Source organism: Symphalangus syndactylus, chromosome 12, assembly GCF_028878055.3.
Source record: "Symphalangus syndactylus isolate Jambi chromosome 12, NHGRI_mSymSyn1-v2.1_pri, whole genome shotgun sequence".
Lineage (NCBI taxonomy): Eukaryota > Metazoa > Chordata > Mammalia > Primates > Hylobatidae > Symphalangus > Symphalangus syndactylus.
This window is the reverse complement of record NC_072441.2, coordinates 131,206,202-131,224,746: the sequence shown is the minus strand read 5'-3', so window position 1 is coordinate 131,224,746 and position 18,545 is coordinate 131,206,202. Positions and strand designations below refer to the sequence as shown.

At 54.0% G+C, this 18,545-nt stretch overlaps 1 long non-coding RNA gene across 1 annotated transcript; it reads left to right on the top strand.

Moving 5' to 3' along the window:
- The first annotated feature begins 5,838 nt into the window (after window positions 1-5,838).
- On the top strand, window positions 5,839-17,275 carry LOC129469170 (uncharacterized). Its single transcript, XR_008652935.2, has 4 exons — window positions 5,839-5,990; window positions 6,265-6,394; window positions 16,300-16,458; window positions 16,962-17,275. It is a non-coding gene; the product is annotated as an uncharacterized lncRNA (long non-coding RNA).
- Window positions 17,276-18,545: the final 1,270 nt, after the last annotated feature.

Here is an 18,545-nt window from a genome sequence, read left to right as displayed (position 1 = left end):
CAGAGCTGTTTTCCAGTGGAAAGGGAGGCCTTCAGAGGCTGTGAGCTCTGTCCTCAGAGGTGAGCAAGCAGAGGATGAAGGAGGGCTTTCTGCCACGGTGCGCTGTGGTGTGTCTGTGTTATTATAAGTCTATCTGCAGGTCTGAGAACCTGTGCTATGTATTCCTAAGTGTCTGCTTGCATCTGTGTGTGTATGAGCACATTCACGATGAGCAGGAGAGACAGCGCAAGATAGATGGCAAGACTGTACATACAGGCAATAAGTGCAGAAAAAATGCACAGCCAGGAAGTTCTTGCTGTGAAACCCAGGTCCCTCCAGCTGCATTTCAAGAAAAAGACAAGAGATCTCTGCTCAGTCCTGGCTGCTTTGGCTCCACCTTCTTCCCCGGTGCTCCAGAGTGCCTGCGCAGGGCCCAGAGCCAGAAGAGGTGGTGCGTGCACCTGGCTGAGGTTTGGGGGAGGTGACAGTCTCCTCTGTCTGCGGATTTCCTGGTAGGAGAACCCAGCAGGCCTGAATGTACACAGGGAGCTGTCTGCTGGCTTCCCAGGGGCGGGCCCTGACCTCCCCACTTCCCAGGTCCACCCCAGGAGACACATTCCTCTCCCCCCAGCGGGCTGAGGATTAGGGCGGGGAGCGGCTCTCTTTCACCTTGTCCTCTGCCTCCCTGGGAGGGGCTGAGAGATCAAATATCTGCCTCAAATCTCCCACAGCTCCCTCCCCTGGCCTGAGCCATTGACTGCCTCCAATGTACTTCAGCCCCAAGGGACACACCTTCCCTGGCATAAAGGGCGCCCTGGTAACACTGCAGTTCAAATCACTCATGCACTCAGCATATACAGAGCACCTGCTGTATGCCTCTGCCTGTGCTGGGAGCTGGCTACATAGAAACAAGTAAGGAAAACAATACCACACAGGGTGATATGGTGTTCAAAAAATGGAGACCTTGGGATGGGCACAGTGGCTCATGCCTGTAATCCCAGGATTTTGGGAGGCCAAGGTGGGCGGATCACCTGAGGTCAGGAGTTCGAGACCAGCCTGGCCAACATGGCTAAACCCTGTCTTTACTAAAAATAACAAACATTAGCCAGGCGTGGTGGCGTGTGCCTGTAATCCCAGCTATTCAGCTACTCGGGAGGCTGAGGCACGAGAACTGCTTGAACCTGGGAGGCGGAGGTTGCGGTGAGCCGCGGCACTACTGCACTCCAGCCTGGGCGACAGAGTGAGACTCTGTCTCAAAAAAAAAAAAAAAAAAAAAAAGGGGGATATCTGTGGGAGCACAGAAGAGGACCCCTAGCTCAGTCTAGGGAGATCAGCAAGGCCCCTTGGGAGGGAGACTTTTGACCTGAGTCTCATGGGTCCAGTGTTCACCAGGAAGTCAAAGAGAAGGGTGCCCTGGGAGAGGCATAGCTCATAGAAAGCTGCAGGACTGAGCCAGCTTGCCAAAGCCCTGAGCCTTGAAAGAACAAGGGACTTGTCTGGGTGGGGCTTGAGGATGGTGGGGGTGGTGCCAGCCGGTGAGGATGAGGAGGGAAACAAGGACCTTGGACTGAAGCCCAAGGGCCAAGGGTGTGGGAGGCACTGGAAGCTATTCCCAGTGAGGGAGTGGGGTCATCTATGTGTATTTTAGTAACCCCCACTTTCACTGCATGGTGGCTCATGAGAAGGAGCTGGGGGCAGGAGATCAGAGAGGAGGCCAGTATCTGTCACGTCCTGGTGAGAGGAGGGTGGCATCCATCTGGACTGGGGGAGGGAGTGCAGAGCAGGGGTCGGATTGATGAGAGATTTCGACGAAGGAAAATCGTTGTGGTGATTTTAAGCAGGATGGGGAGGATCAAGGGTACTTTCAAGTCTCTGGCCGGGCAATAGGATAGATGGAGACTCCTACTCTGCTGGAGTGGAGTGAGTGTCCGAAAATGATCCTGAGGTCAGGGTGGTCTTGTTTGCTGCAATTGAGGAGCCTTCTATTTGTTCAAGGGAAGATGTAGGGTCTGCCTCTGCTGCCGACACAGACTCTCTCTGTGCCTGGCACCTTACACATAAGAAGTCACTTGGCTGGGCATGGTGGCTCACTCCTGTAATCCCAGCACTTTGGGAGGTCGAGGTGGGCAGATCTTGAGGTCAGGAGTTCGAGACCAGCCTGGCCAATATGGTGAAACCCTGACTCTACTAAAAATACAAAAATTAGCCGGGCGTGGTGGTGGGCACCTGTATTCCCAGCTACTCAGGAGGCTGAGGCAGGAGAATTGCTTGAACCCGGGAGGTGGAGATTGCAGTGAGCCGAGATTGCACCACTGCACTCCAGCCTGGGCAACAGAGTGAGACTCTGTCTTAAAAAATAATTATAATAATAATTAATAATAATAATAAATAAAAGAAGTCACTTAATACTTACACAACTCTATGAGGTAGGTACTATTACTATCCTCATTTACAGATGGGAAAACTGAGGTACAGAGTGGTTAAATAAATTGCCGAGGGCCACATAGCTAGTCATGGGCCAACCAAGGGATGAACCTGGCTGGCCCAGAATCCATGCTCTTAGCCTTGATGGTTGTCACAGGGAGATGGTGAATGAAGCCACATTGCTAAATGAGATTACAGACAGAGAAACAGAGGATGGGACCTCAGGGAAACGCTGGCCACGAAGAGAAGAGGAAGCTACTGATGGAGCCAGGATGAGCTAAGCCTGGCTTGCTGTTTACTGAGGGCAAACAACTACCCCTCTCTGGTCTGCAGTTTCCTCTTCTGTTGAATCGGAATCTTTAACCAGGTCCAGCCTGCTTCCTGGGTGGCTCAGAGGAGGTAAAAAGGAGAAGGCACTGGGGAGGCTGAGAAACTGAGCAGTTCTGGGCCCAGCATGCCGTTGGTGCTCAGATAGCCCATGGTGGGGGAAATGGGAAAGGTAGGCGGCTCCCCGAAGCTTCTCTCCAAATTCCCCATTTTCTCTCTTTCTTTTTCTTGAGATGGAGTTTTGCTCTTGTTGCCCAGGCTGGAGTGCAATGGTGCGGTCTTGGCTTACTGCAAACTCCACCTCCCGGGTTCAAGGGATTCTCCTGCCTCAGCCTCCCCAGTTGCTGGGACTACAGGCACTGACCACCACTCCTGGCTAATTTTTTTGTATTTTTAGTAGAGACGGGGTTTCACCATGTTGGCCAGGCTGGTCTCAGATTCTTGACCTCAGGTGATCCACCTGCCTTTGCTTCCCAAAGTGCTGGGATTACAGGCGTGAGCCACCACCTGGCTGAGCCACGGCGCCCGGTAATTCCCCCTTCTCTTAGGCTTTGGCCAGTGTTCTTGCAGCTCAGGGGTCTGGTTCCTTAGGGGCCCTTGGGGAAGGGGCCCCTGCTGAGAGGGTCTGGGGGATGGACTCCTTTAGGGCTGGGCAACTCCCTCATCTCTTTCCCACAGAGCTGCTCTGGGCTGGAGCCCTCCACCCCCATCACTCATTCTCCTTTAGCTTCTGGGAAAGCCGATTAGGAAGGTGGCCTGCTGCCCGCCCCCCTGACAAGTGTGTCTGAACTTCCAACAAAGGCCCTCAGAGGGTTGCAGAGGGAGGGCTCAGCACTGGGAACCTGACACCACTGGCCCAGGATCACCCCAGCAGCCTAGGAGGCCGCTCTGTGGGGCTGCCCACCCCACAGCAGGCAGGAATGTCGTTCTGAGAGGGGACTTGGTCCCACAAAGGCCTGGGAGCTGGGTTGGGGCAGGCTGGAGAGGTCTTCACCTGGGAGCCCTCACAGTAGGGAAGACAGCAGGGGCCAGCACCCAGGAAGGCACGTGGGAATAGGCATACACGCCCCCACACACTGACAGTCTCTCACACACATTCCCCACACATTCACAGCACACACGCACACACACATCCTCTCACACCCCTGGGACATGTTGACTTCTGCACTGGACCACACAATCCCAGGGTGTCTGTCTCCCTGTCTCTCATGCCTGTGTACACAGCCCCACTGCAAACCGGCAGACACACAGCCACACTCTGTTGCCTGATGCTCCACACACCTGCTCCACCCGCAGACATGCATTCTTCCCGGCTTGCTCACACTCCAGACAGCCCCCAAATGCTCAGTGGCACCAGCTCCCCTGTACAGACGGTCTCTTGAGCCACACTGCTGGCTTGGTGCCCACAGAGACTTGGTGGTGGCTGCCCTGTGCTTATGGAAGATGCTACCCAAATGCCCACATAAGAGTCAGATGCTGGTTCCAGCTGCCATGTGAACACCCATGTGCACCAACCTACACATCCACCCCAAGGGGCTGCCTCGAGCCCACCTCCTCACAGCATGCTCCCTCCTGCAGCCGCCTCATGGGCGTGTGACCCATGCAGTCACACAGGGCCCTGGGCTCAGAGGGCCCATAATGTTCTGATGTCACCATCTTGAAATCTTTACTTTTTAGGCAAGGGGCCCTGCATTTTCATTTTGCCCTGGACCCCGTAAAATATATAGCTGGTCTCACTCCCACCCATCTCTATTTATTTATGTATTTATTTATTTATTTGAGACAGAGTTTTGCATTTGTTGCCCAGGCTAGAGTGAAACGGTGTGATCTTAGCTCACTGCAACCTCCGCCTCCTGGGTTCAAGCAATTCTCCTGCCTCAGCCTCCCGAGTAGCTGGGATTACAGGCGCCCGCCACCACACCTGGCTTTTTCTAGTATTTTTAGTAGAGACGGGGCTTTCACTATGTTTGCCATGCTGGTCTTGAACTCCTGACCTCAGGTGATCCGCCTACCTCAGCCTTCCCAAGTGCTGGGATTACAGGTGTAAGCCACAGTGCCCGGCCCACCCCATCTCTTTCAGCTAAGTCACCGGCCCTTCTGTGGCTTCAGAAACCCAAGGCCTCCAGAAAGCCCTCTGCTTCTCCCACCTGCCCAAGGGCCACCACTTCCTCTTCCAGCCGCAGTTTCCTTTTCCACCCCATTCCTCATCAGGCAACTGAGTGTGAGGGGTGGAGGGAACTACCAAGAGCATCCCATACACGCCTCCTCCTAGTGTCACCTTGGGGCTCAGTATTCTCCTTGGTAAAGTGGGGTGAATGATAATGCCTACTTCAGGATTCTTTGTTAGGAATAAAAGATAACATCTGTAAAACACTTAGCACAATTTTGGCATTTAGTAAATGCTCAATACTTGCTTGTTTTTTAAATTCGTTTTTATTTTTATTGTTTGAGACGAGGTCTCACTGTTTTGCCCAAGCTGGCCTCTAGCTCCTGAGCTCAAGTGAGATCCACCCGCCTTGGCCTCCCAAAGTGCTGGGATTACAGGCATGAGCCACAACGCCCAGCCAATACTTGCTTGTTATTATTGCACTTATTACATTATGATAAGTGCCACTAAACAAAAATAGACTCAGTTCCCTGCCCTAGATATAGTCTAGCGGATAAAATGGAGATTACTCAAATAATCACACGTATATCCACGTAAAGGATCAGGGGTGAATGAGAAGTGCACACGTCTCTGACCTCAAAGGGCTTACGGCTAACAGGAGGGGCAATCCGAGGCTAGATTCAGGATCAATCTAGGGCAAGACACAGCTCGATTAGAGGTCAGAGTTGGAGCTCAGAATGGGCCATGGCAGGACTCAGTTTGGGGCAGGGCCGGCTCAGCCTGTGACTGGTGCCAAGTCAGTCACAGTTTCATTTCTAGCACTGACTCACTGTGGACCATTTAATAAGCTGCTAGGTTTCTGGGAACCTTTGTTTCATCATATGTAAAATGGGGAGACCTCTGTCTACCCCCAAGCTTGTGGGAATTGAGTGAGGTAATAATGGAAGTGAAGGATTAAGCTTCTGTTGCCACCACTAATGACTCCGAGCCTGGCCCCCTGGGGCTCTCCTCCCCCAACTCCTTCCAGGCCAGGGAGGCTGCGTGGCCCTCACCCATGTCTCCCGCTGCGGGAAACTGCCACCTCGGCCTGGGATCCTTTCCAAGAAGAGTCTGGAGATTTCACAAAGCCCTCTGAACAACAAAAGTTGCAGAAGTGATATTTCCTCCTGGGGTTGACCGCCCCGTGGCTCCTTTATCTTGGCAGCCAGGCTTGAAGAGCTGTTCTTGGAAAGAGCCTGTGTGGGCGTGTGTGGGTGCATGTGGGTGTGAGTGTGTGTACAAGCTGCTCTTTGTTGTTGGTCTCACCTGAGCGGGACGATAGACCCGCAGGCCTGGGTCCTTCCCAGGTCACCCTGCCCATCCCCTGGCCTCTGCACAGCATGTGCTGGGCAGCCAGGAGGGAGGGAACACATTCTTTTTTACCTTAGGATTCTCCTGAAGAGAACTCCAGGACACAGGAGCCCCAGTGCTTCAGGAAGAATCCAGGTTAGCTGAGGTGGAAGCTTCAATGACAGGGGGCTAAGGCGGAAGCGTGATGACTTGGGAGATTAAGGGGAGGTAAGGGCAGGTGCTCATCGGCCCGCCCCTCCCCGTCTCCTCAGCATGCACATCCCCTGTGGAGGCAGGGCCCGCGAGACGTCTGAAAGGTTCACCTCCTTCAGGTTTACCTTCAGTCTGCCCTCGGTAAGCTGCCTAGAAAGGACTGTGCAGCCTGCAAGCCCCAACCTGCCTCTCAGACTGTGAGCTATTGGAAAAGCCCCTCTCTGGGCCTCAGTCCCTATTCATTTTTTTAAAGACAGGGTCTCACTCTGTCACCCAGGCTGAAATGCAGTGCTATGATCACAGCTCACTGCAGCCTCACCTTCCCAGGCTCAAGCCATCCTTCCACTTCTCAGCCTCCCAAGCAGCTGGGACTACAGGTACGCATCACCACACCCAGCTAATTTTTGTATTTTTTGACAAAGGTGTGGTTTCACCATGTTGCCCAGGCTGGCCTTGAACTCCTGAGCTCAAGTGATCAGCCAGCCTTGGTCTCCCAAAGTGCTGGGATTACAGGTGTGAACCACCATGCCCAGCCCTCAGTCCCTATTTTTTTTTAAGTGGGGCTTTGTGAAAGAGTGACTCTACAGACTCAGGCTAAGACCACGCTACACCGGTTACGGTCAAGAGATCTTTATTGGAGGCGTTAGGTAGGGAGCCGAAGAGGAAGCAGAGAGAGAGGGCTTCAGGGCTTCGGCTTTTTTTTTTTTTTTTTTTTGAGACGGAGTCTCGCTCTGTCCCCCAGGCTGGAGTGCAGTGGGGTGATCTCGGCTCACTGCAAGCTCCGCCTCCTGGGTTCACGCCATTCTCCTGCCTCAGTCTCCCGAGTAGCTGGGACTACAGGCGCCCGCCAACACGCCTGGCTAATTTTTTGTATTTTTAGTAGAGACGGGGTTTCACCGTGTTAGCCAGGATGGTCTCGATCTCCTGACCTTGTGATCCGCCCGCCTCGGCCTCCCAAAGTGCTGGGATTACAGGCTTGAGCCACCACGCCCGGCCTCATGGGGCTTCGGCATTTTATACTCTGAGACGTTGCTTGGCGGTCAATGGTTGGCTGGGGGGCTGGGCTCAGACCAAGGTGGGAGGGCGTCTCTTTCTGATTGGTTTTTCTTTGGCGGGTCTGTATCGAGGAGGAAGAAGAACCCGGAACCAGAGCCATTAAGGTACCCCTGTTACCTAACATTCCTCCCTTTTTTGTTTCTTAAGAAGTGGGGAAATGGGAGGCCGAGGCGGGTGGATCACGAGGTCAGGAGATCGAGACCACGGTGAAACCCCGTCTCTACTAAAAATACAAAAAAATTAGCCGGGCGTGGTGGCGGGCGCCTGTAGTCCCAGCTACTCGGAGAGGCTGAGGCAGGAGAATGGCGTGAACCCGGGAGGCGGAGCTTGCAGTGAGCCGAGATTGCGCCACTGCACTCCAGCCTGGGCGACAGAGCGAGACTCCGTCTCAAAAAAAAAAAAAAAAAAGAAGTGGGGAAATGGGCGTTGTAGTTCGTCTGACTACTTCCTGCTGAGCGGGGGCGTCGTGGGGGAGGGGCATGGGAGGACTGTGGGGGTTGTGTACGGGGCACAGCAGGAGTATAAGGCCAAGCAGTAGGGCGCTGTATGTGAACATCTCCTCGGTTGTGAAGTCCATGAATGTTCCTTGTAGCCAGCCAAAGGGCAGGGTGGGGTCTGTGATGAGCCAGCAGTCTTTGTGGAGATCGTCTAGGAATTGGTGGAACCGAGACAAGGCACTCAGAGTCTGTCTCTGGAGTCAGCCGCTTCTTCGCTGGTTGCTAGGAGTTGATAGTGTCTAAGGAGAAGCTGGTTAAAGGTTTGGTTAGAGATGGATGAGACTTGCTGTCTCATGGATTTGAGAAGGCGCGGAAGGAGAGCACAAGAGGACGCATGAGAGGGCCTAGAAATGGGAGGATCCAGGCTAGGAGGGGGTCTTTAGGGTGTCCCACAATGATGGGGACGAGTTGGCCCCTATTAGTTTCTTCCTAATGTTATGTAAGTTTTTAATGTTTGTAAGAAGATGCAAGTACCGCCTTTTTCAGCGGTGAGCAAATCTAGAGCTCGGCGGTTTGAAGTGTTACCCCTGCTAGGGATGTGATTTGACATTGTAAAGCGGCTAAGGACTGGGAATCTTGAGATACACGCTGTAACCTAGGGAGGCAGCCCCTAGTCCTGAGCCTAGTAGGGAGGTGGTGAGGGACAGCCCGAGAATGAATGGTAGGAAAACTGCCCTCTTGTGTCGGTGAATCTGTGAGGGGTCTAGGTCAGGGTGGTCAAAGTGGTATGCTGATGAGAGAAGGGTAATAGGGTGAGTTGGGGAAAGAAAGTGACCGGAACACAGGGGCCACCAGTGGAAGAGTTGATAGACTTGTGTAGGGAGCCATTGCACCAGCCTTCGGGGGCTGGGAAGTTTGGAGGAGCGGTGGTGTAGGTGCAGTTGAGTTGGAACAAACAGGGACTGTGTGGTTTGTTAGAAGGGGAACATCGGAAACAGTCAGCGGCGGGGATTTGGGAGGCAGCAGCATACAAGGAGTTTTGCGGAGATGTTTTGAGGGAGACTTGAGGTGAAGGGGGAGGAGGCCGAGGGGAAGAAAACTGAGGAAAAGGCGTGGAGAGAGGGACGTTATGTTTCCGTGATTGGGGGAGGTGAAGGCGTTTTGGAGATGCGAAGTTTGAGGGGGTGGTGCGGAACCGGTGTGCAGGTGTAGTTGGTGGGGGGCGGACAGGCGCTGCTGGGAGGGGCGTCTGGTTGATCTGGGCCAGCGGCCAGTTTTAACCTGGAAATGTGGAGCCAGGGAGTTAGTTGTCCTGGAGATTGTTGGAGTTTGGCTGCAGTAGGTGTACACAGTATAATTTGGAGGGGCCCTTTCCATTTTGGAGTGAGAGAGGTTGACTGTGGGTTGTCTGGCAACGAGAAGTACACTCACTTTCCTGGGGTGAGGGGGAATGTAGGGGTAGTGTAGTCAGCGGTAGGCAAAAGGCTTTCGTGCGTTCTCCAGAGCTCACAACGGATGAAGGACAGGAGGGATGATGGGATGTGTTGGGGGGATGGGGGGGAAGACGGGCTAATGCCTGGCAGAAGAGGCGGTCGGCCGTACATAATTTCTAAAGGGGATAAGGGAGTTGGTTTTTTTGGGAGAGCTTGGAGCTTGAATAAAGCAGTAGGCAAAAGTTTTGTCCAATCTAGGTGTAATTCGAGGGTGAGTTTAATTAGGGTTTCTTTAAGAGTTCGGTTGGTTCGTTCGACTTTTCCGGAGGATTGGGGGTGATATGGGATGTGAAAGTGCCAAGGTATGTTGAGAGCTGTTGCTATATTTTGTGAGATTTGGGATGTGAACTCAGGACCGTTGTCAGTTTGGAGGGAGGAGGGGACCCCAAACCGCGGGATGATTTCTGATAGGAGAAGTGAAGCAGCTGTGCTTGCTCTCTTATTGGTAGTCAGGAAAGCCTCAACCCACCTGGAGAAAGTGTCAACTAGAACTAGGAGGTATCGAAATCTTTTAACTGGAGGCATGTGGGTAAAGTCAAGTTGCCAATCGCTGCCGGGGAGGTGTCCCCTGGCCTGATGAGTGGGGAAGGTGCCTGGCCGTAGTGGGGTTTGCGGGTTAGTGCGTTGGCAGATGGTGCAGGTGGACGTGAGCTGTTGGAGGAACTGTAAATCAGAGAAGTCTAAGGTGAAAAAGGAAGAGAGGAACACCTCAACGTTTGGGGGCTGGTGTGGAAGATGGAATGAAGGTATGTGAAAAGGGCATGTTTTGACTCAGTTGACAGGTGTGGGCCTGATGGCTCTGTGTTGACTAGCATTAAGGTGGGGGATAGGGCCGATAGGCCTGCCTGTCGGGCTTCTTGGTCTGCCTTGCTATTGCCTTGGGTTACAGGGGAGGAGTCAACTTGGTGGGACCTGCAGTGAACAATTCCGATTTTTGTGGGAAGTAAAGAGGCTTGGAGGAGATGAGAGATGAGGCTGGCATTGGTGACGGATGTTCCTTTGGTTGTGAGTAATCCTCTTTCTTTCCAGATAGCCGAGTGGGAGAGGAGGATGTGGAAGACATATTTAGAGTCTGTGTAAAGCATAAGTGAGCTGCCTGCCGCTAACTCGAAAGCGCGGGTGGCCGCAATGAGTTCTGCCTGTTGATTAGTGGTATTTGGTGGTAAGGACTTTGCCTCTATGGTTTGGGTTAGAGAGACTATGGCATATCCTGCAAGGCGCTGCCCTTGTAATGTGAAAGAGCTGCCATCTGTGAACCAGGTGTGGTCAGGACTGTCTAGGGGTCCTTCGGTTATATGAGTCGGACAAGGGAGGTGGGATTCTAGGATCTCAATGCAGTCATGTTGAGGAGGGTGGTGATTGATTGGTAGGAGAGTGGCAGGATTGAGGGGAGCACATGGCTGGAAGGAAATAGTTGGGTCGTGAAGGAAAGAGCCTAGAAGTGAAAGTATGCGACAAGGAGGAAGGGTTTGTAGACTCTTATATATGAGGAGATCTTTAAGTTGGTGTGGAGAGGCAATAACAATGCTTGCCCCAAAAGTGAGTTTTTTTGATTCTAAGAGTAGGACGTAGGCGGCTACTAGGGCCCAGAGGCAGGGGGCCCACCCTCCCACTGTGGGGTCTAGCTGTTTGGACAAGTATGCAATGGTGGCAAATGTGGGTCCTTGCATTTGACATAGGACTCCTAGGGCTAGGCCATTGTGTTCATGTACATATAGGGTGAAGGGTTTTTGGAGATTTGGGAGAGGTAAGGCTGGAGCCTTTAGAAGGGCCTGTTGGAGGGCTTGAAAAGGTTGGGTGACAGTAGTATCTAGGGGCTCAGATGGAGCTCCATGGGACAGCTCATAAAGTGGTTTTGCTAGGAGAGAGTAGTTGGGAATCCATGTTCTGAAGTACCCTGCAAGCCCTGGAAATGAGAGAAGTTCTTGCTTAGTTTTGGGGACCGGGAGACTCCGGATGAAGCACTTCTGGTCTAGGGTGATGGCCTTGGAGTTGTGGGAAAGGAGGACTCCTAGATAGGTCACCTGCATGGAGGAAAGTTGGACCTTAAGGGGAGATACCCAGTATCCTTTGTCTGCTAGGAAGTTGAGGAGAGAAATGGTGTCAGTTTGAGAGGCTGTTAAAGAGGGACTGCATAGGAGGAGATCATCTACATATTACAGGAGAGTGGAGAGAGGGAGGTGTAGTAGTCTGAGATCTGAGGCAAGGGTTTGACCAAAAATGTGGGGGCTGTCTCGAAACCCTTGGGGAAGTACTGTCCAGGTAAGCTGTTGTGACTGTTAGGTATCTGGGTCAGTCCAGGTGAAAGCAAAGAAATCTTGGGACTGCGGGGAGAGAGGAATAGTGAAAAAGGCATCTTTAAGGTCCACCACCGAGAAATGTGTTGTATCGGGTGGGATAGAGGAGACGAGAGTATAGGGATTAGGGACTAACGGGTGGATGGGCTTAACAGCCTCATTGATAAGCCGCAGATCTTGAACTAGGCGAAACTTTCCATTGGGTTTTTTAATGCTAGAATGGGAGTGTTGAATGGAGAGTGTGTTGGCCTAAGGAACCCCTTCTGTAGAAGTTCTGAGATAAGGGGTTGCAAGCCTTTGAGGCTGGTAGCGGGAAGGGGATATTGGGGCTGGCATGGAAAGTGGTGGGGGTTTTTTAGAGAGATTTCAACAGGAGTGCAGTGAGCCAGTGAGGGGGTGGCAGTGTCCCAGACTGTGGGGTTGACAGATAGGGACAAGGAAGATGGAGTGTGGGGTTGGTCAGCTGAGCTGGCAACTAGGGCGAGGAGGGAGGCGGAGTCTGGGAGAGCTATGGGATTAAAAGTGATGGCTGCTCTAAACTTGGAAAGGATATCTCTTCCTAATAGGGGAAGGGGGCACTGGGGCATAACTAAAAACCTATGAGAGAAGAGGTGACCTGAGAAGGAGCAGGATAAAAGTGGGGTAGTTCTTGGGCACATGGTTTGGCCTCCTACCCCGACTATAGGAGGGCCGGAAGTGGAAGTGACACCCCAAAATTCCCACAGAACCGAGAAAGTAGCTCCTGTATCGAGGAGGAAGGTGACGAGGCGCCCATCTACTGTGAGAGGCACCCTGGGCTCCTGTGCAGTGATAGTGTGCGTCAGGGAGGGAGTCCCAGGGCTCCGTCAATCATCAATGGCCAGTCCCAAGAGGTCGGGGGCGGGGCTGGGGTCTGGCCCAACCCCCCTCTGGGAGTTGGGGCAGTTGACGGCCCAGTGACCGGGCTGGTGGCATTTTGGACACGGCTTGTGTGGAGGCCTGGGATTGGGACACTCACGGACCCAATGCCCTTCTTTGCCGCACTTGAAGCAGGGCCCAGGGGGCTGACGGTGGGCAAATGGTGGCTTACGGTCACCAGTGTTTATAGCTGGCTGAGGAGGGGCTCGGAGAGCTTGAGCCAGCATTTGACACTTTTGCCTCCTCACCTGCTCATCACGGTTATGGTATACCTTGAACGCGGTGGCCAGAATCTCGGTCTGTGGGGTGAAGGGACCTCTGTCTAGCTTCTTTAATTGGGCTCTAATGTCTGGGAAGCTTTGCACGAAAAAATAGGACATGAGAAGCTGCCTGCCACTGGGGGCCTCAGGGTCTATGTTGGTATATTGTTGGAGTGCCTGTGTAAGGCAGTCAAGAAAGGCGGATGGGTTTTCGTGTTTTTCTTGTACGATTTGATGGAGTTTTTCAAAATTGACTGCCTTTTGGGGTGCTTTACGCAGCCCGGTTATTAAGCAGGTGGCGAAGTGGTCCCGGGCAGCGACACCAATTTGGGTGTTGTAATCCCAGTTAGGCTCTTGCTCAGGGACTGCTTGCGCCCCTATGGGCAGAGCTGGGGTTGTTTGGTGGCATGAGTGCAGGCTTGCTCCCAGACTCGCTGGCGCTCCTCAGGGAGAAAGGTGTTAGAGAGGATCATGTAAATATTGTGAAAGGTGAGGCTGTAAGCTTGGAGAAGATACTGGAATTCTTTGATATATGGAGCAGGGTTGGAGTTATAGGAGCCTAAGCGTTTTTCGATTTGTGAAAGATCAGCCATAGAAAACGGGACATGGACGTGAACGATGCCTTCTGCCCCTGCTACTTCTCGCAGAGGAGCGAGGACAGGGAGGTGAGATCTGGAGCGAGTAGTAGGAGGGCTGAAAGGTGGAGGAAAGGAAGTAGGAAAGGTTGGAGAGGACGGGGAAGGAAGGCCGGGGTTGGCGGAAGGAGGTGGGGCTGCCGCCGGGGGCGGGGCCCTTGCGGGCTGGGCGGCAGCCGGGGGGAAGGGCTGTGGATGGTGATATGGCGGGGGCTCATCGGCGGGATCAAAGTCAGGAGCAGAAGGAATGAGGGGGGTCGGGGAGGGTGACAGTTTCAGGGCCTTTAGGAGGAAAAACCCGTGGAGGTACGGGATCTCTGCCCATTTTCCTGTTCGCTCACAATAGTTATAGAGATCCTGGAGGATACCAGGATCGAGGGACCCATAAGGGGGCCACTTGTTTCGGTTATCTAAGGGGTAAGTGGGCCAGTCTTGTGTGCAGTATTTAATTAGATGTTTTGGTTTGAGGTTGGCTGCTAAGCCTAGGGCTGACAAATTGTTTAGGAGGCATCGTAGGGGAGACTCGGCCGGCAGGGATGCAGAGCCTCCCATCGCGGGGCTATGAGAGGATTTGCAGTGAGGGCTAAGTAGGGCGTCCCCTAATAGCTGAACACTGCGACGTGACTCAGAGCTTCCGGTTCGGTCGTCACCAAAGCGAAAGGACTGAGGGGCCAACTATGGCCGAGGACCGTGGGCCACCTGGTACCAGGATTTTTGAGATGAGAAAGGGAAGGGGGGCCCAGGCCGGAGGCGAGAAAGGGAAGAGGGGAGAAAACTCTGCTCCCTGTGGGTCGAGGCAGAAGGAAGAAGCAATGGGCCTATCGCTGCCGTAGGGGCATTAGGCGGAACATGGGTTGGACCTGGTGCGATCGGCCTAAGCGGCAGGCCTGAGAAGGGGAACTTACCAGATGGAAGCCGATGGTGGGTGCGGAGCTCGGCGAACAGGAAAATGGGCGAAGACCAACCGAGGCCTGGTCTAAGCCTGAGAGGGATCAGGGTCCCACCAGAAGGCAGGGGGGGTCCCGATCCGAGTCACGGCACCAATGAAAGAGTGACTCTACAGACTCAGGCTAAGACCACGCTACACCGGTTACGGTCAAGAGATCTTTATTGGAGGCGTTAGGTAGGGAGCCGAAGAGGAAGCAGAGAGAGAGGGCTTCGGGGCTTCGGCTTTTTATACTCTGAGACGTTACATGGAGGTCAATGGTTGGCTGGGGGGCTGGGCTCAGACCAGGGCGGGAAGGCGTCTCTTTCTGATTGGTTTTTCTTTGGCGGGTCTGTATCGAGGAGGAAGAAGAACCCGGAACCAGCGCCATTAAGGTACCCCTGTTACCTAACACTTTGGACAACTTCTGATCCTGATTTAAGCGCCCCACCCTGCCGGGTTGGGTGGAAGCCATAGATACATAGAAGAATAACTGAAAAAGCAGTCATTCTTCTGTCTGCCTTGTTACCTCCCTCTCCCACACTCCAGCCACCAGGGGCCTGCAGGGCCCAGGAGGATGGACAAGGTGTGGGGGCAGAGGTCACCTACTGAGGAGCCAGGCCTGTTGAAGTCTGGCCATTTCTGCTTCAGGTTCTCGGAACAGACATCCTCACAGGTCTCTAGTTCGGCCTCCATCCAGGGAGGAATCATTGATACCCAGCTCCTATCCACAAGCCTGAAGGGGTGGGCAGCTCACTACCTTCCAGGGCAGCCTACGCCAGGGCTGTTGGAAAGTTCTTCTTCATGTTGTCTGAAATCTGCCACCCGATAGCCTCCTTATCAGGCCTGGCATGGCCTGGGAGCCACACAGAACATGTCTATTCACCCTGTTGTGGAGTGTGTCACTTGACTGGCGTAGCACCTCACACACTCACTGTGCCCTCTCCCCGGGTACCTCTGCTCTGCTGGTCCCTCCTCCTGGGGAGAGGCTTCACTCTTCAGAGCCCAGCCACATGCCACCCGCTCCAGGAAGCCTTGCCAGATTATCACAGGGGAGGGAGATGCCCCTCCTTCTCTTGATGCCTCTGGCCACTATATACAGTTCTCAACCACTGCCAGATGGAGCTCCCTGGGCAGAAGCTGGCATGGCATACAGCCTGGTGCGGAATTTGTGTTCAATCAGTACTGAACTTGTTAAATTAACTGGGAAGAGCATGTGAGGGACAAGCTCTGCCGAGGACTTCAGGGAACCAGGCTTCTGTCTGGGCCTTGCCATAGCTTTGCAGTATGGGCTTGGGCAAGCCCTGGCTTTTTCTGGGCCTCTGTCTCCTGTGTAGAGGTTGGTCAGGGTGATCCATACAGGTGCCTTTCTCAGGCAGCCTTGGTTTCCAAGAGTCTTTCTGGGTTTTGTCTTCCATGTGATAGCATCCTGTTTCCTCAATTGTTCCATTCAGAGCTTCTTCCCATGCTGGGTCCTCCTGGTTGGGGGTGCAGATGGGGCTTAGAGGTCATCAGAGGGCAAAGGCACAGCAGCCTGGGGCACTGGAGTGACTGGATCTCCTTGGACAGCACCCAAGGACAGGTGGCCCTCTCACTTTTCCTGCCTGCCTCCCTCATGCCATCTTTAGGAGATGAGGCTAGGTCCAAGGCAGCGGCCATGCCACAGCCTCCTCTCTCTTCCAGAGGACATGGCCCTGTCCTGGCACAGTCTCCTAGTTCTCGGCATCAACATCCAGAGTTTAGGGACCATGCCCCAGTCTTTGTGAGGTGGATGGGAAGTCAGCATTAGTTGACTGAGCACCATCTGCGTGGAAGATGCAGCCCCGTCACTGGGAATGCAGTGCTGAGCAGGACAGCACCTGATGTGCGAGGGGGAAGACAGACACCAAATGCTTAAGCAATGGAATGTACCTTTGGCAGGCTGATTAAAGGTTATGAAGACACTATGACCAGGAGTGAGGTGGGGGCTCAATGCATGGCTGGAGGAGACAGATGGAATGACTAGACCAAGAGTGAGGACAAGATGACCAGGCAGCGCAACTGCCAGGTGGACAGACGTGAGGAAAGAGGCTGGCCCAGGTCTGGAGGCAGGACTGAAGGTTCCTGGGGGAAGGGATGGGGTGGGGAGGTGCAATCTATTATGCTGATGACTCTGGGCCCTAATCCTGTGCCAGGCCCGGCGGGTAATGTGTGTGTAGGGGGAGGGGAGCACCCCCGCTGGGGTGTAATTTCACGCTGAAGGGCCTGATGGGGCGTCCCAGGGACTGATCCTTTCTGGATCAGAAAACCCACTTCCCTTTGTCGCATGCAGGGCGATTAGCGCCTTAACCCTTTGTGGGCTGGCCCAGGGCCAGCCCTGCCTCATCTCACCTCTAGCCCCTTGGGATCTTAGCCCAGAGCCCTTTGCCTTCAATCCAGCCAACTCCCTGACCTGGTCTTGTCTGCAGGGAAGGAGAAGCTGTTGACTGAGGAAAGCCAGGGGCTGGATTCTCAACTTCTGTCTGTGTTCCTGTTCCCTGGCACCTAGCTCCCCAAGGCCCTTGTGCCCCCAGAGAAGTGAGCTCACCATGCCATCTTTTCAGGTTCCTCTTACAGCTTGGATCAAGTCCAATTGCCCTCAGCAAGCCTGGGATCTAGTCTAATCCACTGCCTTGTTTGGGGATACCCCAACTCACAGCATTCCCACACACACTTTGATGGGGAGCTCACTACCTGCTGGCAACACAACCAGTACCTTCCATTCCCACTGACCTCTCATGGGGAATGAACATTGACCCCAGGAGGCCAGGACCATGCTTCCAGCAACATCTCAGAGATATCCCTGGCCACTGTGTCCGACGGCAGCATTCCAGGACTGGGTAGGTCATCACAGCCCCCTGCATCCATCCCCTCTTTTGCTCACGTACTCTGATTCTTTTCAAAGATTCACCAGGAAGTTGTCTCAGCTTCTTTGGCTCCAATGATGTTGTCCCCTTCCCTTGGGGAAGTCCCCTTGGTCCTCCCAAGGCTAACTGCAATGCATCCCTGGGGCGGCTCCCGCAAGTTCTCCCCTCGGGAGCTCCCCTAGGGTGGGGGAGAAGGCAGGGACCAGGCTGGGCCTCCCCTAAGCTCCCTGGGTCTCTAAAACCCCAGCCCCATTAAAAGAAAGCCCCTAAATGTTATTTACACTTTGGAGTCTTAAAAACCATTAACAAAAGCCACTTAATTCAATTATCTTCCCGGCTGGCTCAGTTCTCAGCTCTGAGCGCCAGCCTCCCCTTGTTGCACCCCCACCCTGCCTGTGCCCCCACCACTGTCATTGTGTCGGGCTAATGAGGTAAACTGAAGCGAGCCCTGTCCCCCCTGACAGGTTTATGAGAATTTAATAAAGCGTGGCCGGGACCAAATGAGTTGCCTCAGCCTCGGAGAGCTCATTGTCTTTGGCGTCAGCATTTTTTGACTCGATCTGCCCCCTCCCCCGCCCCAGCTCCTGCCTGGCTCGGCCCCCACCCCCGCCCTTGGTGCCTCCCTAGGTGAGCCTGGAGGCCGGTGGGCCCTGCAGCGGGAGGGCACCCAGGCTGAACCCTGGGGATGGCAGAAATTAAGTTGGTCAGTGTGCCCTGGGGAGGGACTGTGCTGTCCTTTGCCCTCACCTACCACACCTTCACACGCTGCAGACTCCAGGAACATACTGGGGCCTCGGGGACTTCCCATGCAGCTGCCTCGTGCTCCTATGTCTTGGCCACTGTCAACCTGAGGCCCTGCTGGAGCTGCCTTGAGCCTGATTCACCTTTTCTCGCCTGTTTGGAGCAAGCAGCCAAAGTGAGCTCCCAGAGGGAGGGGCTTCTCTTCCGGCCAGGACACGGGTTGGGGGCATGGGGCCCTCAGTCTTGGCCTGGTTCCACCCCTCGCATGGAATGTCTCTCCTTATTTTCCTGGAAAGCTAGCAAGGAGTGGAGCACAGACCGTGGAGCAGAAGGGAGTCAGAAGTGCAGATGAAGAGGCTGCCAGTGGGGAGGCTCCCCAGATGGACAGGCAGGCAGAAGAGGCCCCGCCCCCACAGCTGTGGGGGTACCTTGAGAAGGTACCTAGCTGCCTTCTTCCCTCATGTCCTGGGCAGCCTAGAACTGGCCTTTCTCTGCCTGGCCTCTCAGGGTTCCAAGGACGAGGAGTTTCTGGACCATTTG